This window comes from Nipponia nippon, unplaced genomic scaffold, assembly GCF_047370975.1.
Source record: "Nipponia nippon isolate SJK-2023a ecotype South Korea unplaced genomic scaffold, ASM4737097v1 scaffold_7, whole genome shotgun sequence".
NCBI classification, from domain to species: domain Eukaryota; kingdom Metazoa; phylum Chordata; class Aves; order Pelecaniformes; family Threskiornithidae; genus Nipponia; species Nipponia nippon.
In genome coordinates, this window is record NW_028262391.1 from 12667467 (window position 1) to 12689641 (window position 22175).

Sequence of the window (22175 nt, forward strand, 5' to 3'; positions counted from 1 at the left end):
ACCTGACAAGCCGGCAGGCACATTATCCCAAACCACGGCAAGCACACGCTGATAGGACACAAACCTCCCCGCCGCCTGACTCAGGATTCATCACCCACAATACCAGCCCCGGCACACGGCCCTGCATACCAGGAATTATTAAAAAAAAGGAAAGAAAAGGAGACAGAAAGAGACAGATTTCTATTTTCTCCCATAGTTTTGGGAGCCCATAGAAAACTGAGTGAAAGACGCTATTTAGCCCCTTGGGCTCAATTGGCATCGTCGTCTTCTTCCTTTTTTGCTGATGCCAATGGAAATGTGAATCTTTCTTGTTTTTAATGTTGTCTGATTGAAAGTGCTGCTCCTCACATCGCGCTGAGAGGCCCAGGTGGGATGAATGCCCGGGGTGATTGATGCATTGTGCCGTCCTCCTCGCTCTCAGAGGAGCACTTCGTGAGAGCAGCAGTGAGATTGTGCTGGGGGATTTGGGCAGCCCTGAGTGGAGCCCCACTACAAAGATCTGCCAGTTAAATGCAGCTCCTTCCTCCTCCTGCTGTTTCCCAGTGCTTCTTACTCCAAGATCTCTGCAGCATGTGTGCAAGAGCAGCTGCTGGCAGGGACCCCACTTTGAAGACAGCCCTGTGGGTGCCCCTCGCTCTCCCAGGAATCAACAGCAATGTATTTCTTGGGGAAAACCCTCTGATTTGTACCAGGGATCAGTAACCCTAGAGGTAAATTTGCTCCTTAGCTTCCTAAATGGATTTTTTCTTTGCTGCCCAAGCAAGCTGATAGAATGGCGTCCTAGGGCAGTGTAAAGGATGCTCTAGACTTGACATTCATCCTGTCTTCCTTGGGGCCCGGGCTGGACCTTGCTGGGAAAGCTGTGAAAGCAGTGGTATGGGCTGCTGTTCCACCTTCTCATGCATCTGGCTGCAAACCCACTCCAGGGATACTTGGCATCTCCTGCCTGCTATTGCTGACCCTCCATCATACTGATACAGGTGTTTGGGGGCATTTCCACTAAACCAGCCACAGGAAATTATCTGGACAAAGCTAAAAGCCCTCTGAAAAAAGGGTACCTTTTTCAGTCCAGATCCTGTCACTGGCCAGCATGCAATCAGTCCCAGTAGTTGTCCATGGCTATCCATTGCTGTGTCTCAGCACTGGGCACAAGGGACAGTCCATGTGAGTACTCCTAGGCCACTCCTGTGCAAAGCCAGCTGGCTGAGCTTAAGCCAGGAGTGCTCATAAATCCACTAGCCCAGCTTGGTTGTTGGCACATCATCCTTCAGACAGACTGGCCCCTTGGGAAAGTTGAGCGCTCAGCCTGATGGTCCAACCTGCTGATGTGAGAGATCACAAGCCCAACTGGTTATGCCATTCTGGGTCCTGTAGGCTGCATGATTTTTCCAGGCTTTTAGCTCTGAAGTGTTGAGGTAAGTCAGCCAAGGTGAGAGATGGCCCAATAAAGCACAGGCTGAGCTCAGGAGGGCTCCCAGTAGCTGCCGCATCCAGAATTACTTGCCCTTTGGTCTCCTTCAAGGTCCTTGCAGGGAGGGAGTTGTTGCTGTTATTCACAGACACAACATGCCCCTCAGATGCCCTTGAACTCCTCTGCTGTGCTCTGCCTTGAAAATAAATGTCAGATAACCCACACCCCACATTGCCTACACGGAGCAGAGGTGGGCTTAAGAGGGACAGACTGCAGAGAGCCAGAGATGGAGAGGGCACCTCCACAATGAACTTCTCCCCAGGTATTTGCATGACTATACTGTGCCCTCTTCATCCATCACAGCACTTTCTGCATGGCTCAAGTCTGTGCAAAGTCCACATGGGGCCAGCTCTGCTCTTCAGGTTTCACTGCATTGTGAAGCCTTGGTGTGGGCAGAGGTATGGCTTGTGCTGCCCAGGTCCTCAGTGTGACCCAAGGAACCTGCCGTCCCACAGGGAAGGTTCATCAGGGACAGTGAGGATGAGGTGGGTGGGAAGAGGGGAAGAAGCTGTATAAGCAGCAGGCCAGTCGCTGCTGCAACCAGTCGGGAGAGCTTTTCCATCCCTGTCTAACCAATATAGCCTGGGAAAGTGTCCCTAGGCAGAGCCAGCCCTGCAGGCAACATCTGCCTTGGATGCACATGCAGGCAGCAGTTCCCAACCACTGCCCTGGGAGGTTCGCAGAGTCCCTGGTCCTGGCCCGGCCACAGTGGCACCAGTGGAGACTGGCTTAGACACAGCTGTCGTCTGCACTTGCGGTGCAGCAGGATTTCCTCCTCCCTGGCATTGCCATGCCATTTTTATCTCCCCCCAGCAACCCTCTGCATCTTGCTGGGCATCCCTTTCTCTCGCCTCTCTACTTTCCAGCCCATTTCTCTCTAACCACTGGACTTCTCACAAAGTCATCCTCACCGCAGGTCCTGAGCTGTGCCTGCCCTCCGGCATGCAGGCCAGCACTAGGTGGAGAATTAAGCCCCAGATACTGACTTTGGCCACCTGCCATCGGCAATGCTGTCTCCCTTTGGCTGCCCAACAAATAAAGACCCTGCACCAATAGCTCCATCACTCGAGGGGACTCGTGTTGCAGCTGAACGTTGCAGGGAGGGTTTCTCAGTCATGAAATGTCTTCCCAGGACAGTGTGGTTACCTTGAATCTCCTGCTTATCTCCATTTGTTTAGGAGTTCATGGGGGGGTTTCTTTCCTTCGAGCACAAAACCTGTTTGCTCTTTCCCTTCCTCCCACACATTCGCGATGGGGGAGAGAACAGACTCGCATCCGGGGATGTGAACCCCAGAGGGGTGAGGGTTGGTGGGATGAAAACCCAGCTGCCTGCATCCTTCTTGAGATGGATGCTGATCTGGGGTCAAGGGGTGTAGGCACCTTTGCAGAGGATCCAAGCCTATGCATCGGTATGGAAATGGCTGGAGAATGGGAACTAATTAGTATATATGGAAATAATGGGAATATTAGCTGAATTAGCTAAGCTGTTATTCAGCTTCCCTTTTTCCTTCCTGCTTTCTTTCCTTCCCAAGCCAAAAAAGCTGGTTTACATTCTAATGGCTTTAATTACTTCACGAAAATGTGAGCGGATGGGGAAGCGCTGCCACCAACAACGTTTTAATGGTCGACTGAACGCAATTTGAATTAATTTGGTTGAGATGGCTATTAGCGCTAATACTCCAGGGCCTGTCTCGCTGGTGTTGCTGTAACTTCCCGTGCCCCTGACGGAGCAGAGGCTTCCAGGCGCTTGCTCAGTCGCCCACCCGCCGAGGCACCTCAAGGAGAGTCAGAAATTACCCCGTCTCCTTGTCGTCTCCCTCAGTCCTGACTTTATTTCACTTGGTTACTTGAATCCTGATTTTGGAAATGACTTAGAGCTGTCTTTGAGCCTGTACCAAGCCGCAGAGCCATCTTGCCTGTGCCTCTGTCTCTCACGATTGCACTTCCTGGCATCCAGAAAGGTGTGAAATCTGCCCAAAGTGCTTCCCAGCTTGGGTCTGTGTCTGTGTGCATGCGTGTGTGTGTATTCTCTGTTGTCTACCAAGGGGTTGAGCTCCAGCTGCTTCTCCTCTCTGGAGAAAATAACAGGGTCCCCCTCCTCTGTCTAGTCATCCCTAGCTTGTGGGGACTTCGTCTCCCTAGGATCTCTGTCCATCTGAAAATCATGGGCTGGAAATGGCCTGAGGGGTTAAAATCTTCAGGGGTGGGGGCTGGAAACCCTTTGGACAGCATGGTACTCCCATGTTCAGCATGTCCATACAAGCCTCGTCTCTTTAGGAAGCCAAGGGAGAAGCAGCAGCTCTGGCAGCATCATGGCAGCAGCTCTACACCTGAGGGCTGAAACCGGTTGCTCTTTTCCATATCACGCAATCCCTTTTCTCCAGCCCCAGGATGGACTTAAACCCCAGTACCAGCCACAGCTGCTGTAGGCTTTGTCCTTCCTCCCTGCCTGCCTGTCCTGCTGAGGATCAGGCTATGAGTGCCACCTTGCAGGCAAGCCTTGAAGGCAAGCGGCTGCTTGACTGGCACGACCGTTTTGGCAGTAGGTGATGTACAGACCCGAGCAGGTGTAGATTGACCAGGATATTGCAGCTTCTCCTATTAGCACCTCTCAGGATTGTGTTTTCAGCAGGTCACCTGGATCAGTCACAAGAAGCAGGAGGTGTCACCGGTCCTTTATTCCCTCCCCATCCCCCGCACGTCCTCGTGTGTCCCCCTCTGTTCTCAGGGCTGCCATGAGAGATGTGGGATGTGTAGATGCTTTAGTCTCTCTTGCCCCTGATTTGCACCCACCTGCCATCATATTTTGCCTGGCTCCTAACATGGCTGCAACAGCCAGGGTGAGGGATCTGGCAGGGTGTTAATAAAGAGCCTGAAGGAGAAGGAAATTAAAATCATCGTCTGCTTTGCGTCCTTTCCTCTACCCCTACTGTGCTCCCTCCTTCCTGTCTAACACACAGACTCTGCTTCTCATTGCAAACGCTCTCTCCTGGGATGGATTTTCTTTGATCCATTTGCAACCAAATCCTCCCAAATGCCATCAGCTTCACTGACTTACAAATCTGTCATGCTGGAATGGGCTGAGAAGCCTGCCACGGCTTTGAATTTCATGTCCCTTTTATGAACTTCAGGTAGAAAGAGCCAGCACTGGGACTATCTGAGCATTTGTTGGAGACTGGTGTTGCATGTACTCCCCTGCATTATCTGAAGTGGCTGTCGTCTGTTTTGCACTGGGCTGGAGGTGGGACCAGCGGTGCTGAGGCTGGAGATGCTGGTGAGACCTGCCCTGATGGGTGCCAGGGGGGGCTGGTGTTACTCCTTTGGGAGTTTCTGCTGAGTAGTTTCGAGGTTGGGGCATTGCCCTGGCTGCTCAGTCACTTTCATCTTCAGGCAATGCTTCCCCAGACTCTTTGGCCACCTGGCCCAGCCTGTTGTCTCCATCTGGCTCCACTCTCTTCCCCCGCATCTGCAGTAGCCAGGCCATTAGCAGTGACTCCAGCTGCTCCATAAGCACAGACCTGTCTCACCCAGCAACTGCGGGCTGCTGTCCCCCTCACCTTTTGCCCTGCTCATGAAAATTTAATCTCAGCCCAAGAGTGTTCAACTGAGGCACCTTTCTGCCTCGACACTGCTGTGATGGGAGAGGGCAGCAGTGGTTCTTCTAACTAGCATGGGCTCCCTTGCCTGAAGAAGTGCCTCAGACTTTCTGTTTGTCTCAGCTCTAACCCCCCACCAGATTAAAGCTGTTGCCTCTGCCTGGCCCTCAGGCTGTCCTGGAGCAGCTGGAGAAGGACCACTGTCCTCTACGAGGTACACAGCCCTGTTTGGCTCTAGCACCCCTAGCAAGGGATGAGTTCCCTAAGGCAAGCTGAATCAGTACAGGGTCTTTGCAGCATTGTGGATCAGTGGATGAAAAATCTGATACACCCTAGTGCTGAGGAGGGCAGTAGGTCCATACCGAGATCTTTGGATGCCCCAGTGCTCAGTGTGAGGCACCTTCTTGGACTCCAGCCTAAACCTGAGGCCGGGCAGGTTGCAGGCTGCAGAGGAAGTCAGTCTGGTTCCAGCCTCGCAACGGGATGTGCCAGAATACAAAGAGAACAATCAAACATTAATATTCATCCTTGAGTGCTGGTGATGGACTGATTACAGTCTGCAAGGAAGATATCAGACTGCTCACGGCAGGGACGGCTTTCTGAGGTATAAAAGAGATTATTGTATATCTAAAATACAGAGTTTGAGAAATGTTTTCTTGGCTCCAGAAGAAAAGCTTCTTTATTTGTGGAGTTAATTTGCATTTACTGTAGCTTGCATTAAAGTTACCCGTTTCCTTTCATTCAAGGGACTTCTCTTTTGTTCACATGAAAGCAGGCAGATTAACCATCTGCAATGCACGTGTTCCTCCTGCTAATTGCTTACGGGATGTTCCACTTTCCACTCCCCAGAACAACTTCCCAAAGACTAAGCCAAAGTCACCGCAACTTGACAACAAGATTACCTAGGAGGGGAGGCTCTGCCACCGCAACATGAAAATACTGAGTAATACAGGCACAGACGGGCACTGAGGGATGGATCCAGTGCCCAATTCTGCTAATATTCTCTATGTTACAATAGCAATCAAAGGCTGTGCCTGTCAGACATCGCTTCCCTGCTGGCCCTGTTAGCATCGTGCAAGGAGATCACAGGGCAATGTCAGGCGGCTTTGAAAGGAGCTCGTGACTTCTTGGGTGCATACACGGCATGTCATGAAGTGTGGCAGTTCCTCCAGCATCCCTGCCTGGCTTGCTAATGAGAACTCCTTTGATTCAGTGTCCACCTTTGCCCTTGGTGGTATGTAGCAGGGCTTTTAATAACATTAGCAAGTGGGCTCTGTGGTGCTAGGTGCTGTACATAATAAAAGAGACTTCTTGCTCTAAAACATTTACAGTCTGAAAAGACTATGGAAAAGACAGAGGCTGGAAACCCAGGGAAATGAAGATCCAACTTCAGAAAGGTATTTAAGTACCTCAGGCACTCACCAATGCTAAGAAACTCCCTCAAGGCCACAGCAAAACTGGCACAGCTCCCAGTCGGGTATCCTATCAACAAAAGGGGCATTTTTTCCTCTTCTGAGCAATGCTTGGGAAAAACTGAGCGAGGAAGTGACTCACCACAGTACCTGCTCTGCGGGAACCCCTGTTCCCTTTGCGCCTTGCTCCTGGGTCTGAGTGTTCCTCTGGAGATGTCCTGTTCCACTAAGACGCACTTGCAATTGCTGGTAGTTGACATTTTTGCAGATACAAATCCTGATCTCTCTCTCCATCCCGAACACTCAGTCCCTGGGTCTTACAGGGTTTGAAGATGCATGAGGTATGGATGTGGACCACTGCTGTGCCCTATTCCTTGGACAGAGCACATGAGTGGAGCCAGCTGCTTTCTAAGCCCTTGGGCGAGGAGGGACCCCTCAGCTCGCTGAGGGTAAAATTGTCCAGCCGATGTCCCTGCTGTCTGTTTTCACCAGGCCTGTACATCTGTGCACCAGCTAGCAAATATCCTCTAGACCCCCCCCTCAGATGTTCATTTTAGGGGACACCTGGTCACGTTTTCCCCAGGGGCATTTAGCTTGCAGGGATTCAGCACTAAGATTTATACATGTTTTGGCTAAGTGGTGCCAATTGTCAATCATTAAAGCAAGTTAAAATAAAAGCAAGTGATGCAGCTAAACAAAGGCTTTCAGAAGAGCCAAGGTTTGTAAGCAGTTAGAGGGAACTCTTTGCCTGTCCTCCATTTCAAGTGAAAGTTTGCATATTTTTGTGCTTCTAGCATCAAAAATGAGGATTTCTGCCTCCTTCCGCAGGGCTGAAGAGCCACAGCTTCTTAGGCTCAAGGGAAGAAAAGCAGCAATCATGGGGACTAGAGCATCATAGATCCCCCAAACAATCCGGTACCAGTTTTCAACATCCAATGTCATTAACTCCTTTGTGAGAAAGGACTCTTCTCTCATCTGAGAAGCCCGGGATGAAGATTTCATCTCAAGCGCCACCTTGCCTTTGCACGAGGGGATTTGTAACGAAGAAAAGTTTCAAATAATCCTTCTCATCTTAATAAAAGGATAAGACAAAGTTATAAGCAGTCTGGGGAAAATCTAGTTAGGCTTCAAATTTGGACAGGCAGCTTAAGCCAGGAAGATTAAACAGTTTGACAGACATAAGTATTTGTGCCTCCCCAAATTGTTTTGTGGGCAGAGGACAGCAATGTAGGTTCTTAGATGCTCCTGGCACTCCGCTGGGAAGAGCCGTCCAAATTCCTTGATTTCCTTCCTGTGAGCAAATACTGGTTCAGACCCTTGGCTTGCACAGACTGGCTTTTCCCCTCTGGCAGTGGGGGAACCCAGCCAACTCAAGCCTGCTGAGCACCTGGCTCGCTTTCTGAGCTCCAGTGTTGAGGATAAGTGTGCCAGGAGAGTCTTCAGTGAATGAGCCTGTATGCTCGAGAGAGACCATCTGGTTTTACTGGAAACACTGCAGATTAAAGGTCTCCTAATGGTATTTAATTTAGATTCCATGAGACCTCCAGTGGATAGCTAATAAAGGATCAAAAACGTATTTTTTAAAACATCTCCACTGAGAGGTAGCAAAGCTGCTGAAGCTGAGTGGATGTAAGTGTGTAAACACTGCTCAGCAAGCTCCTAAGCACAGGCTTGGTTCACGCATGCACAGCAAAAGCCAGCAAACAGCTCTTAAGCTTTTTGTCTCATCTCAAGGCTTTCCAGAGGGTTATGATGATGGCATGGGTGCTGGATCTTGGTGGAAGGACTGCAGGCTGCTGGCAGGGCTTGTCCTTTGCCTGGAGAACAGTGACAGTGTAGGCATATTCTTGACTTAATCTTGGTGAATTTAGACCAGACAAAGAAATTTAAACATGTTTGTAGGGAGGAAACTGGGTACCTCTTTTAGATGCTCAACATCTTGCAGATCCAGCCTTAGACTGGTGATAAATGGGTTTGGGATGCATCCTTTGGGATCATCTCTGCTTTTAGAGACTCTATCTGTGGGTCTTTGGCCCTGCTGGATCTCAGCCACATTCAGGAGAAGATTGCAACTGCTTGCTTCATTCAGCATTTACCTGACTTCTCATCATCTTTCTGAGTGAAGTCCTCACTTCTTCTATTTGCTGCAATCCAGGAGTCATTGCTGGGATGCCATGAGTGGTGCTGGACCATCAGGCTGTGTGACTCTGGATTTCACCATAGTGAAACCTGGCAGGACGCTGCCCTGCAGAACATACCGAGGCTTCACTGCTGTTACTCCACCCCCTGCCAGCAGTAAGATTTCCTGCTATAGCGGTGCAGTGCTGTACAACCTACACTGAGTCCTCTACCACAACAGTACCATAAATCCTTGTCTTGATGCTCCAATTATCCCTCTCAGTGCACATCTGACTTCAGAATCCCATCAGACAACTTCACTTAAATTCTACTAGCGACAGAGTCATTAAATGCAGTCTGGTCACCCTAATTCGCTTAATAATTTGACATGGGCATTTTTTCACCTTTTTTATGCCCATACGGGGAGGTGATTATAATCAGGGAAGTGACTTGGTTCAAATGACATAATTGGTTTTCATATTTATTCCCCCTCACTGATCTCAGTTCAAATGTGCTCAGCTCACAAGTCAAAAAGATGATTTCTTCTAATTATCAGTTCTGCAGAGCTCATCTTGGGCTCTGCAAATCCAGCTGTATCCTTTGTGCCTCTACCATGCTGTCACCAAGAATAAAGCGTTTGCAATCAGGACGCAGTCAGTCACGTTTTGTTGCTAATGTGCAAGGCAGAACGGAAGCTCATTTGCCCCTCCGCCCTGCTACTGGCTCTGTTGAGTCAAGAGTAGAAAAATGCATGTTTCCAGCTGGGGCATGACTGCGGGAGAGAAATGCAGGGGGCTGCGTAGGGGGAATAACACAAGAGGGATGTTCCAGGCTGCAGGAACAGCAGATGAAGTGAGGTTGACGAAAGGCATGGTGGATGAAATCACTCATGAGTCAGTCTCCTTGCACAAAGGGTGAGTGGAAAAGCCATGTCCCCTTGCTTGAAAGCTCCCTGCTCCCCCCTGGGCTGGGGGTTTTACAGCAGGCTCCTGCAGCCTTTGCTGACTTCCTGGAGACAGGAGTTTGGGTCACACAGTCATATTTATAGGTCTGTGACACAGTCCCAGAGCTGAGGGCATACTTGGATCCATCGATATTCAAGCAATCCTTGTCATTGATGCCATGGACCTTCATCATTGAAGCTGTGGTCTCTGCTAATTGAGTTCCTTCTGAACTTTCAGACCTCCCTTTTTGTAGGCTAAGACCAAATCATGGTTCTTGATGAGCACCTAGAGTTGGGCTACTCTTGCTGTGGGAGTGGGAAAGGACACATGAAAGAAAGAGCTAGGAGAGAGAGTCAGGAGATCACAGCTTTTTCTCCCTGCAGCTGCTGGCTGAAACCACTTCTTCCCTTCGTATGGAGCCACCACGGGCCATACTCTGACCCATCTCCTGGCAGCAGTCGCAGTCAGTCTGACTCTATATATTGTTGCTCTTGCCAAAGAAAGTAGTGGGTTCACAGCTCTTATGCCATTCTCATCAGTGTGTTGGCTTAGCAGCGACTTAATTTGCTTGTGCATAGAGCTGGCCCTGCTAATGGGTTTGATAGACAGCTCATCAAAATCCAGGGCTCAAATGGGCCTTTGCTCAGGACCTCTATTTAGTGTGTCCATCTGTTGCGTGGATGACACAGATGGCAAAAGCCATATTTCGGCAAGACCTCTGCACATCTCATTGCCTGGCAGCCTGGGGGCTGAACTGATGCCAGGGCAAAGGGGAGAAGCACTAAGTGCTGGAAGGCTTTGTGGGCAGGTGGAGAAAAGCAACTGAGGTTCAAGCAGCTGGGGGCTGAAGGCAGATCATTCCATGAGTCATACATTTTTAACAAAAAGTGGCTTCTACCTGGAACAGGCAGCTGAGCAGCATGGTGCCTTCTCCACCTCCCAGAGCTTTCTGACCCAGGCTGCAGGTCCTGCTACAGCACAAGCCCTGTCAAATATAAGTGGGCTCAGCACAGAGCAGCTGAGCGAAATCTTATGGGCTGTGATACCTGGGGGTACAGAGCTCCAGTGTCCCATCTCCTGAGGCAGTCATCTCTGAATTTCTCCAAGCAAACCCACTGCAATTTCAGACATTTGGTGACACATTTGCAACCTCTTCTCCCCTCTCCCTGTGTCATCTGGTAGTTGTGGGTTTGTTTCCTGGCACAGCTCCGATATCTCAGGGGATGCTGGGGTGTCCCATGCATGGGGTGTCGACGAGATGCTCTGGGGATTCTTCTGCATCACGTGGCTGCCCTGGGGCTGCGATTGCCGGGGATGTGGCCTGAAGACCCTTTTGTTCCCTTCCAGTCTTCTGTGCCTAATTTCTCTGAAATAATCCCAAAAGGGCAGTCAAACATTTCCATAATAAGGAGCATTCTGAATAAGCAGTTTCTGTCTCTGCCTCATCTGTAGGCTTTTCTTAAGACAGCAAGTAGTTACTTTTGAAAGTTAGAACAAAAGCCCAAAGAAACTAAACTGAATTTATTTCCTTTAAACTGTTGTAGAAAATTTTAATGATGATGATGAGCTTGTCATGCTCTGTGTTTCTTTCAGTGCTTCTACTTGGAGGGAATGAGTAAATTCTACCTACACTTAAAGTACGGACAATTTTATACACCTACACATTTATATATATACATATACATACATGCATATATATATATGTATATACACACACTGTTAAGCTTTCCCGATCTTGCCTACAGCCCTTTTGGGGAAAGCTTGTGTTAGTCTTGCAGATGTGGAAGGGGATTACACCACTAAGCTTGGTGCATGATGCAGTAGTTCTGCACCTGAAATCAAGATAAGGGGAACAATTCCCTCAGCTCTATTAATAATTTTCCCAGCAGGAAGAATAATATTCATCCTTCCCTCCAGATAGGTCACTTTCTGCAGTGTTATAATATATCAGCCACACATCAAAAATCCAAAAATCCCCCCAAAATGAAGGACTGCTTTTCTCTGAGTTGAAACAAAAAGGATTAACACAGAATACAAATGCAAAGCTGATAGCTAATGACATTGCTTTCTAAAGCTCCCATCACTTTCAGATTTCCAATCACCTGATGGACAAGTTCACCCCAAGTTAGAGGAGCAGGCGATCCCATTTGTTTACCCCTTTGGCATGATGAAGGCGACTTGTAAAAGCTTTTCCCATTTCCCTGAGTTTGAGACTGACAAAGCAGTCACAGTGAGTTCAGAGCAGACATTACCAAGATTTTTCAATTATCTTGTTTCTGAGGATTTGGCTTATTTTGCTCTTTAGTGAGTCCATCCATCCATGCATCCATCCATCCATCCACATTGAACCTCGCAGTTATCTATGGAACTACGTACAAACACTGTTTGCACAAATGCACCAACCTACCCATCCACCCTCATATTTACCTCCACCTGTCCAAGGTTGCATTGGGTGGATTTGGTGTACATAAGCACTGGCACTCAGGCATGTCTGCTACCATAACCTCTACAAAAAAAGCACATCTTTGTCCCATCCTAGGCTTGAATCAGGTGCTGAGTGAGCCACCGTTGTGTGGTGATTTGAGCTGGTCCTTTGGCCCAGGCAGAAGAGATTTGTGCTGTCCCCCCGCGAGCTGGTACACAGCTCAGACTGCAATGAAGATCTCATTAAATGCACATTAATCAGAAGCCTTTTAAAGTTTATTTTTTTCCCTGGTTTTTGTTATCACTTCTCCTCGCAGTACTTCAGGCTCTGCAACTCAGGCTCAGTGGTTGCCAAAAGGACCCAAGGAAATGTGTGTGGGGCTTGACACTTCCACAAGGTCCTTTCTAGGAGAACCTGAGCAGGAAGCTGGGCTTGTCCAACCCTGCAGTGACGTACAGACACAGCCCCTCCAGGGACTCTGCATCATGCTTGCACTGTCCTTCCAGGGGAATGAGAGTCGCTCAGTCTCCAAAACCCAGAGCGTAGGTGTGCTGGGGTTGGTAATGCAGCGGGAGCTCCCAGAGGGAGACCTCGTGGTGCTTGTCAAAAAAACCCATCTTTTCTTCGGCAAATTTTACACTGCTCCTCCCAAGGTCGCCTTTCTGATAAAGCAAACACAAAAGGGTTACCTTGGATTATATCTAACAGCTTCTGAGCAGGCTATCGCGTCCCAGCATGGCAGGAGCTATCACGCTGTGAATGAAAGAAGCGCCCTGGGATTTTCACATCGAGGTATGCAGTTCCGAGCCAGCCCCCGGCAGAGCACGGGGGCAGCAGACAGGTGGGGCAGCAGGAGCTGCTGCCCTGCATTTATCCTCTACCTCTGCATATCTTGCATGTCCTGCTCCCGCCTCAAAGAATCATAGAATCATAGAATGGTTTGGGTTGGAAGGGACCTTAAAGATCGTCTAGTTCCAACCCCCCTGCCATGGGCAGGGACATCTTCCACTAGACCAGGTTGCTTAAAGCCCCATCCAACCTGACCTTGAACACTTCCAGGGATGGGACATCCACAACTTCTCTGCACAACCTGTTCCAGTGCCTCACCGCCCTCATAGTGAAGAATTTCTTCCTTATGTCCAATCTAAATTTACCCTCTTTCAGTTTAAAGCCATTAACCCTTGTCCTATCACTACATGCCCTTGTAAAAAGTCCCTCTCCAGCTTTCTTGTAGGCCCCCTTCAGGTACCGGAAAGTTGCTATAAGGTCTCCCCGGAGTCTTGTCTTCTCCAGCCTGAACAACCATAACTCTTTCAGCCTGTCTTCATAGGAGAGGTGCTCCACCCCTCTGATCATCTTTGTGGCCCTTCATCTCACCATTCCTCTTGTCGCCCTGGCCACCTTGGCAGGAGGCAGACAGGCACCTCGCTGCTCCCTTCCCTGGATGGGGAATGGTGCTGTCCCCATCCCCACTGGCTCTTGTGTGGGAGGAAGAAGCAGGCTGGGAGGCAGGGGATGGGGGAAGGGGACAGCATGTGAGAGAGGAGAAAGATGCTGGGACAGCTGATTCATGGCTTACAGCCAAGGAGGAGGGATGGGAATCTGCATCTATTCAGAGGCATCAGCCCAGGAGAAAAGGTGCTGAGTAAGCATCCCTTCCCTGCAGAAAGAGCTGGGGAGGCTTTTGCAGTTGCCTATGAGAGGGACCTCTCCCCTGTGTCATTACCACAGCATCACCCCTGTGAAGCTCTCCTTTCTTCTTCTCGAGGGCTTAGAGAGCTCCCAGGGCAACCCCAACCTTGCATGATCAAGACTTGGCTCCCTCATCTGCGCCTGGGCACTCAGTCCTGCCCTGCTAATGTGCGGCAACAGGCAGCTCCCACCAGCGACACAAGCTGGGCGGGCTCTGCGAGATAAAACACTAGATTTTCCCTTCTACAAGTGGCAACAGCTCAAGCTGCCCAGGCTCTCCTGACTGCTTCCCTGGGAGCCAGCATGCCGAAAGGACCCTCTGAAAAGCAACCTTCCATTTTCCATGGGTGCTCGGCTTTGGTGCTTTGCTGCACAGGAGAACAGAGACCCCCAGTCCTCAGGGCAACGGAGAGCCCAGCTCACGGCCAGGCTCATCTGTGAGTCCTGGTGGTGTGGCTGGACATGCTGGCTGCAAACTGCTCCGTGTCCTCATCGAGGTCACCTGATGTCCATCCCAGCCGCGACAGCGGTTGATGTGCAAAGCCTCCTGCTTGTCCTCAGTACCGAGACAGGAGTGGGACCCTGGAGAGCCTCCACTGGCTGGTGTGCACCTCTGGTAGCCCTCAGCTTCCCAGGCCAATTAAAATCCTCTTCAAGTGATGCGTCTCATCTCCAGACCCCTCTGGGGAGCTTGCACACCTCATTAGTGTAATTGGGCGATGTTTCCACTGTGGCAGAGCCCACCCAGCCACTGAACTACCGTGACTGTTGTGGGAAACAGTCCAGTAACTTGAGACATGGCAGGGTGAAGGGGCCCCATCAGGTCTGACATCTCACGGGGACCTTCCGTAATCCCTCCTTGCAGGGTTCAGCAAACAATGCAACAGCACATTTTTAATAGCATCTGTTGTTTCTGCAGTGCCTGTGTTGAAACACCTCTGCCCCTGGAGCTCCACTTGCTTCACAAATGCTTGCCACAGTGTCTAGGTACCCACTGGTTGTCTACAGCTTTGAAAACCTCCCGATTTATCCTCAGGAACCAGCAGGTAATTATCCAACCTCCATGTCACAGATGGGGAAACTGAGGCAGAGGGCTGTGAAATAGAACATGAATAGTGTGGTCTCCTCTCTGCCCCCACAGGGGTGAGGGTTAGCAAAAGGAGGAGTCCTCCCTCAAAAAAAGGTCCCTCCAAAGCTGTTTCCAGAGAGCCAGAGGCAGGGAGCAGCGGTTTCATGGTCTGGATTTCCCAACGTGTCCTTTCCTCCTGGGACAGTCTGGATACGGCTGGCCACAGCCGTGCCACCTTGTACAGGACTGTCTGCTCCATCAGCCATCGTGTGGGGCAAGCAGGGTCTTGCTCACAGTGGTGGAAAAACTGGTTTGAATGGGTCTGGCACTGGAGGGAAGAGCTGGGAAAGACAGGGGCTGAGGCAGGAGGTGAGTGAAGCAGCCTGTGCTCTACTCTTCTCACTTGTGGGCAGGGAATTAAACATGCTGAACATAGACGTTACCCTGAGTGACAGTTTGCATATGAGCCTGAAATAAATGAGACAGCAGCATGGGGAGGTGTGAGACCAATGCTGTGAAGTGAGGAGGGGGCAGGTGTGCCAGCTCCTGCCCTCCACCCTGACACACAGCCGTGCTGAGGAACCTGAGCCCTGATTTCCAGAGAGATGCTGTGCTCCTGGGAACTGGTGTCCTGTATGCTGCTTCACCAACACAGATGCAGGCAGCACCATTGCCAGCCTCCTCCCAGCTGATTTCCAGTGAGGCAAATCAAACAGCTTCCTTAAGGAAGAGCAGCAGCCCAAAAAGGCTACGTGCTCAGTGTGGCAGTAAGTCCTCCCTGGTTTCCACCTTGGTGGAACAGCTGTAACCATACAGCATTACCATTTTCCTGCATTTTTTTTCTGCCTGCAAGGACCAGGTCTACTGCCTAATGCTATAGACACAGACTGGGACAAAGTAAATTCAGTGACAACATAAGGACAGAAGGTTTTGATAGAACGTGGCTCAATGAAAAGCAAATTTGCATGGCATTTAAGAGGTCTTCTGCCTCCTCCAAGTATTAGCTCCAAACTGATATAGAGCAGGACTTGTATGGCAGGATTCTCCTCTTCCTGTCTTAAAAGTATTATGAAAGATTAGTGCCTGCTGTCATCATGGTTTGCAGGCATGTTATTGTTATTAATTATGGTTATTACTGTAGTACAGATCTATGCAGCATCTGGCTGACAGGCTGCCTGCAGAACCAGGGCTGCCAGCCGTGGAGAGGCAGCTCCTGCTGTCTGGCCAGTTTGGTAGCCAAAAACCAGCAGCTGCCCGAGCAGCATGAGCTTACCCGTGCTGTGGCCAGCTGGCTCGGCAGCGAGCACGCGGTGCCAGCGAGCCTGGCAGCACGCAGGAGCTCGGCTGCCTGCAAACCCTGCCTGCTGCCTGCCAGCAAAGGTGGGAGACTAGAGAGAGCATGGGGAAGGGAGCAAACCTTTTGGAGGAGAGCAGCCATGCTGGGGTGTCAGGCAAAGCTGGGCATAAAATAGGAAAGGGTTTTCACAAGTGTTTTTGAGCAATGGATTTAGCTCTGGAAGTTTTGCAGCGACCAGCCTGGAATGCTTGGGAACACTGGAGAGCTTTTATGTGGTATTTTTGGAGGTGGGGGAGGACTTTGGTATTTTTAGAGGGTCTCTATTTCTCCTCTCTTGTCTCTCTGCTTTCTCTGTTTGAAGGAAAGTGGAGAGAGGAAAGGGAAAAGGAAACACTCCAAACTGAAACAGGAGGGCTTGAAGCTTTGCTGGAAAGCAAAGGAGAAGAAACCTCCCTTGGTGGCCCTTCCCTGGGGGAAGAATGAAAGGAAATGTGGTGAAATCAAAGTATTTGTGGAAATGTAAATTCCTAGTAAATACCGTGGGGGAAGGAGACTGTGAATATTTAAGTAATTCTACTTAGTTGTATCAATGGCAGCTCAGCCCTGGTAGGGGGGCTGCCACCTCTTGGAGCCCTGTGACATGGGACCCGTGAATGCCCCACGGCAAGCGATGCATCCCAGGGAACTAATCAGCACTGCTGCAGAGAGGTGCTCCCTGCTCCATGGGAGTTTCTATTTCTGCTGTGACTTACAGTCATCACTGCTCTAATGGGAATGGCCAGGTGTTAATGAGCATCCTTGGATGGGATGTCTTGGCTCGCTGTGCTTGACAGCACGATGCACAAACCCCAGCCAGAATTGTCACCCCCGGAGGCAGCTGATGGGCCTCAGTGGGACCTTGTGTGTGACTTGGACAGGAGAATTAACAAAGACCTTCATTTCATCCAGAAGGGGAAAAGGTTATTTGCTGAGGAAACTGCTGCAGGAGGAACAAAGAGCAGCCCATGATGCTACCTACCTTTTGTAGCAAGAGTCCGTGCAGATCCTTGCCTGAAAATCTGGGGTCCTGGGAGAGAGGACTTAGCAGATGCAATGCTTTTGGCAGCACGTAACTCTATCAGGTGATTGCTTAGTTAGTGGCTTGTTTGTATTACACAGCAGCTTGAAAAACTTCCTTTCTGGGAGGACCTCTTGGCAGTGAGCATCACAGGTCCACATGCTTGGGGACAGTCCTGTCCCAGACACCCAAAGTGGGGAGGCAGGGACCCGAAGAACCCCGATGGGTGAGCAGGCTGTGCCTTGAAACTGATGCATCGGCAGCTATGTGCTGGCACGGACACAGAGCTTGCAAGACTCAGGGCTCACCCTTGGTTACCTCCCCAAGGTGATTTTCAGCCATTTCAGTGATTTCTGTTGCTGCTTAAACCCAGAGCAGGTGAAGACCCAGAGATCCCCTTCCCATCGAGTCTTTGGGCAGGCAAACGAGAGACAGCCAAGTCATGGGATAAAAAATCAGGTCAGAGCCTTTGGACCATTTATTTTAAACATCCTGATGACTTTCTTCCCTAGGTCCTGGCCTTGCTATGACCATAGGCGTTTGGAGAATGGGCGGAGTTCTGGTGCTAGAAAAAAGCATGGTTGCAAGAGCTGGGAATTGCTGCCTGGACCCAGGAGGTGCCCAAGATGCTCCATGAGACTTCTCCTGGCAGCCAGCACATGAGCTCCTCGCTGGACTGGAAACGCTGGTCCCACGTCACCTCTGAAGACAGGGATGGGGAGTTGTGACTGGGGAGGAAAAAGCAACTAGGAGCTCCTCAGACTTCCCAAATTAGTGTGGAGCTGGTAGATAGCGGAGGCAGGAGAGGACAGACTGTGTTGCTGAGTCCTCAGCAGCATGGAAATGCGGCTGCAGTTCAAGAGCTTATTAAAGAGCCAAGACATACACAGACTTTATTAGCCACATGTCAGAAAGCGCTTTCTACAGTAAATCCTACTTAATAGCCATATGCTAGGAGAGAATTAAATGCTTTTTAGCTCTCAGACAGTTATGTAAACTTGAGAGAGGAGAAAAAAAAGATAACAAATATCAGCAGAGGAGCCTTCAGTACATACCAGTTATTAATGTATTTATTTAGGCCATTTATTTATTGAAGATATTATTTTTTTTTCTGGGACAGGCCTATTAAGTCTGACAGCTTAATCGACACCCAATGGGAAAAATGCCATTTTATAAAGTAGTTAAACTCCCATTGATTTCGATATCAGCTCCATTTTTTATTTTGTATTTTTCCCCAGCCATCACAGTCTGTTTGACAGACTCGTTAACAAGATATTAAACTGCCCCACTCTTTTTTTGAGGACAATAAATTACTATGGAGAAAGATGCTGTTGTCTTAACAGATGCCTTTCACAGTGTAAACATCCCTTGACTGATAAGCAGTGAGGGAAGCAGTGTGCAAACTAGCCTTTTCATGCTAAATAAATAGCAGGACTGGAAAACTGGCACTGAAATCAATGGTGTTTTGCTCTGCAAAGAATGCCGTACTGGAGGACAGGATGGTTTAGGAGATGGATAATGGAATACAGAGGTTTTTGCTTGGATGTGGTTTGCCATGTTAATCTATCCTGACTGGGGGAGAGGAGCTTTGTGGAGTCTCACGCAGGAATGTGGCTGATGAGGGCTGTGGTGCGGGGCTGGATGGCCCCATCTTGCTCTGGCATGGATGTGGGTCAGAGCGGGTCCTTCCCCTGTCAGGTCCCTTCATCTGGGTGCTGGGCACAGCATGGCTTGCAGCAGGAGCCGGCTGACCTGCAGCTCAGATGGGTGAAGGGACCAGGACTAGTCTGAGGTGACACTGGGTTGGTGGCCCACGGGCCAAAGTGGGCCCAGGACACCACATCATTTGGCACAGAGGAACTCCTGCCAGCCACAGCACCATCTGGATGTGGGCGTTTGCAAGGGTGCACAGGGTTAGGTCATGGCAGTGCTCTGCTAGCAGGTGCTCCCCTCTGCGCAGAGGAGGAGGATGGGAGCTGCAGAGTTCATTAGCAAGGGCCAGAGCCAATGTGCCAGCACCAAGCAGGACTTTCTGGATGCCCTCTGCACGAGGGATGGGGAGGACAGACCCGCAGGTGTCTCTGCATGGGTACCAGCTCCACCTGGGCAGGGAAACTGGGGAATGGCCAACACGTGGGGCCGCAGGCAGTGGCTCAGTGTCTTCTGGCTCATTTCAACTCCACTCTGAGGTCTCTCCATGATAAGCATTTCAGGTTGGGTTCCTCCTTTGACAGTAGCAGCTCCACCCAACGTGGTGTCGAGACATCATTCCCCAGGATGGCAGCACCTTCTCTCCCAAGGAACAAACAGATGCCTGCGGTCAGTCCCACCGTAGGAGTTATCTCTCAGGGGATGGGGCTTGGCCAAGCTCCCTGTGAGCCACTGTTCAAGGCTCCCAGTGGAGCCTCCTCTTGGCACTGGTTGCTGCCGGCCTGTATTAGTGACACTTTTGCAACCATAAATTGAGGGGCTGAGTTTTTGCTTCAAAGCTGAGATTCTGCCGAACAAGACAGCAGCTCTGAGAAGGGCAGTTCTGGGTCTGGCTGCAGGGCACAGGCAAGCTGCTCAGGGCACCTTCATCCCTGGCCTAAAAAGATGGTCCTGGCTGCCGTCATCACCACTGTGTTTGATGCTGGGGTAGCAGTGGGATGTCACAGCTCCCGCTGTCCCCCAGTGCCTGCCACGCTCTCAGGGACAGACGCTGGCCATGCTCAAAGCTCTGGTGACCATCACGCTGGGGCAGCAAGGAGGAAATGACAGTTAAATTTTTGTACATTTAACCTTAATGCTTGTATTTGACCCTGCTCAGGGTACTTTTCTTGTAACCACCACATCCAGGTCTTTTCCTGTGGGTGTTTTCCTAGCATCCCCACTAACTGCTGCATTGAGTCAAAAGGTTCCTGGCTTTCCTGGCATCCCCTTTCTCCCTCCCGCCACAAACCAGCCCTCCCCATCGTTCCCAGCTCAGAGCACTGCATTAATGCTCCGTTTTATTGCATGCTCTTAATGACGCATCTGCAGATACTTCCCCTCTCTAACTGAGCAAATTCTTGCTGGGATGGAAATTTTAAAATGAGAGTCAGATTGTTTCCACATCACAGGGCACAGCCAGGCTTTAAATACAACAAAATTCCTGAAATCCGTTATCCTGTCACCTAAGCATTTAAATAATTAACTACAGAAACATCCCACAGGCCTGGCTAGGAAGGCAAGAGTGTTTGCATTCTAATTGATCACTAAATGCAAAGCAAACAGCTCACGGATCTGTCAATAATTACTTTACAAGAGGCAGCCATGGTCACTAAGATGAACTTAATCTACTCAAAGACTCAGCAGCACTTACAGGTATAAACACCGGCTCTGGCTGTTCACTCTAATGACTTTATTATTCCAATGTCATTAGTCCCGTTCCTCTCTAAGTTTTGCTAATGGGCACGCACATAACCAGCCTTTGCTACTGAATCATTCTCCCACTCCTTTATTTATTCCTTTCACTCTGTGGGGGCTGCAATTGCTTTCTATATCTATGCACATAAGCATATGGATATTTCCCTTTTTTTCTTTTTTTTTTCTTTAATTGAAACTGAAAGGACAATTTTCTTGCTGAAGGTGGCAATCAGAGGAGAGCACGGTTCATTTCCGAGGGGCTCCCACCTCCAGATCCCCGGCACATGCTGTGCATCCCGGGCTCCCTTACGTAAAGACACATCAGAGCAAGAAAACGAGCCTGGCTGCTGTTTAACTGTTGGGATGCTATCACAGCTCTTCTCCAGGAACCTGGGACACTGAAACAAAGCTGGGGCATCCTCTGAGTGTGTCACTTCAGGAATCCACTGTGCCCTCGCTTGTGGTCCCTCCCTGTACCTCTCTCCAGGAGCTTGGCTGAAGCAGCCCCAAGCATATTTTCTCTCTCTGCCCGACCTCTCTCCTTTGTCCCCCTCCTTTGCTGCTGCCCCAAAGCCCCCACACGATCTTGGCTTCATGATGCTGCCCTTCCTGTACCAAAACCCTTGAGTTTGCTCAGGGGAGGCAGCTGCTTCTGCTCAGCTCCCCACGGCTCCCCCCTGGAGCCTGCTGCTGCGTCGGGGGGCTTGGTGGAGCCTCTGTTAATGAGGACCAGTTTAGGGGACTCTGAAGCTCCCTTAGTAAAAATCTCCCTGGGACTGACCCAAATCCATCTCATAACTCCAGGGGTGGTTGTTTTTCAGGATTTTCCACGAAATGACATGTCAGCAGCCACATTCCCACCGGTCCCAGGCAGAGGATGGCTGTGGGGAGCAGTGACTGCAGGGAGACAGATAATTTTGCACTTTCTGGATGGTCCTTGAGTAAAAAGAGGGTGGAGTGAATAAAAGGAGGTGTTGGAGGACAGGGAGCTTTACAGCTCTGCCTTTCTTTAGAGACCACTTTTATCCCGTGCCCTTCTTTCCTGGGGTGAGCCAGGCTGGTCTGCGATCAGTCTCCCCATTAGCTGACACATCACCAGCCTGTCTCTGTCTGTAGTGATGGCCCTTAGGAAAGTTATTTCGGAGGAGTTTAGCTTGGGAAACAGCAATCACTCCCCATTGCAACATATATTTGCACTGAAAAGCTTCCTCAGCCCTGGCTCTCTGCAAATTGCCACCCTCCGGCAGGATGGGTGCAAATATTTGCTGCTGCACATCCCGAACAGCGGGTTTCAAGAGGAGAAGCTCTGCCTCCTGCACACAAACACCCTGGAGGAGACACAAACTGATGGTGGTGACAGCCCGGGACAGCGCAGAGCCATGGGATGTCACCACAGACTGGTTTGCACACCTGCACTCTGGAGCAGCAGGTGGCCCTGGCAATGCCCAAGGTTGGGCTTTGGTGCTCTCCTCTGCCTTGGACTTTCTGTGGGACCTATGGAAAGACACCATGGCTTGAGGAATGATAAATTCCCACAGATTTAGCCAGAAATGGCCTTACAGGCTCTGGGACTTGGTCTTTCTCAGTTTCTTAGGAGGATAACATGGATGGGAGGGCATCCTCTTTCTTTTGGGTGCTCTCTGGGTATATCCCAGGGTGAGGAGTACAGGGACCTCCCTGCTGCTTCCAGCCCAGGTTTCTCTGCAC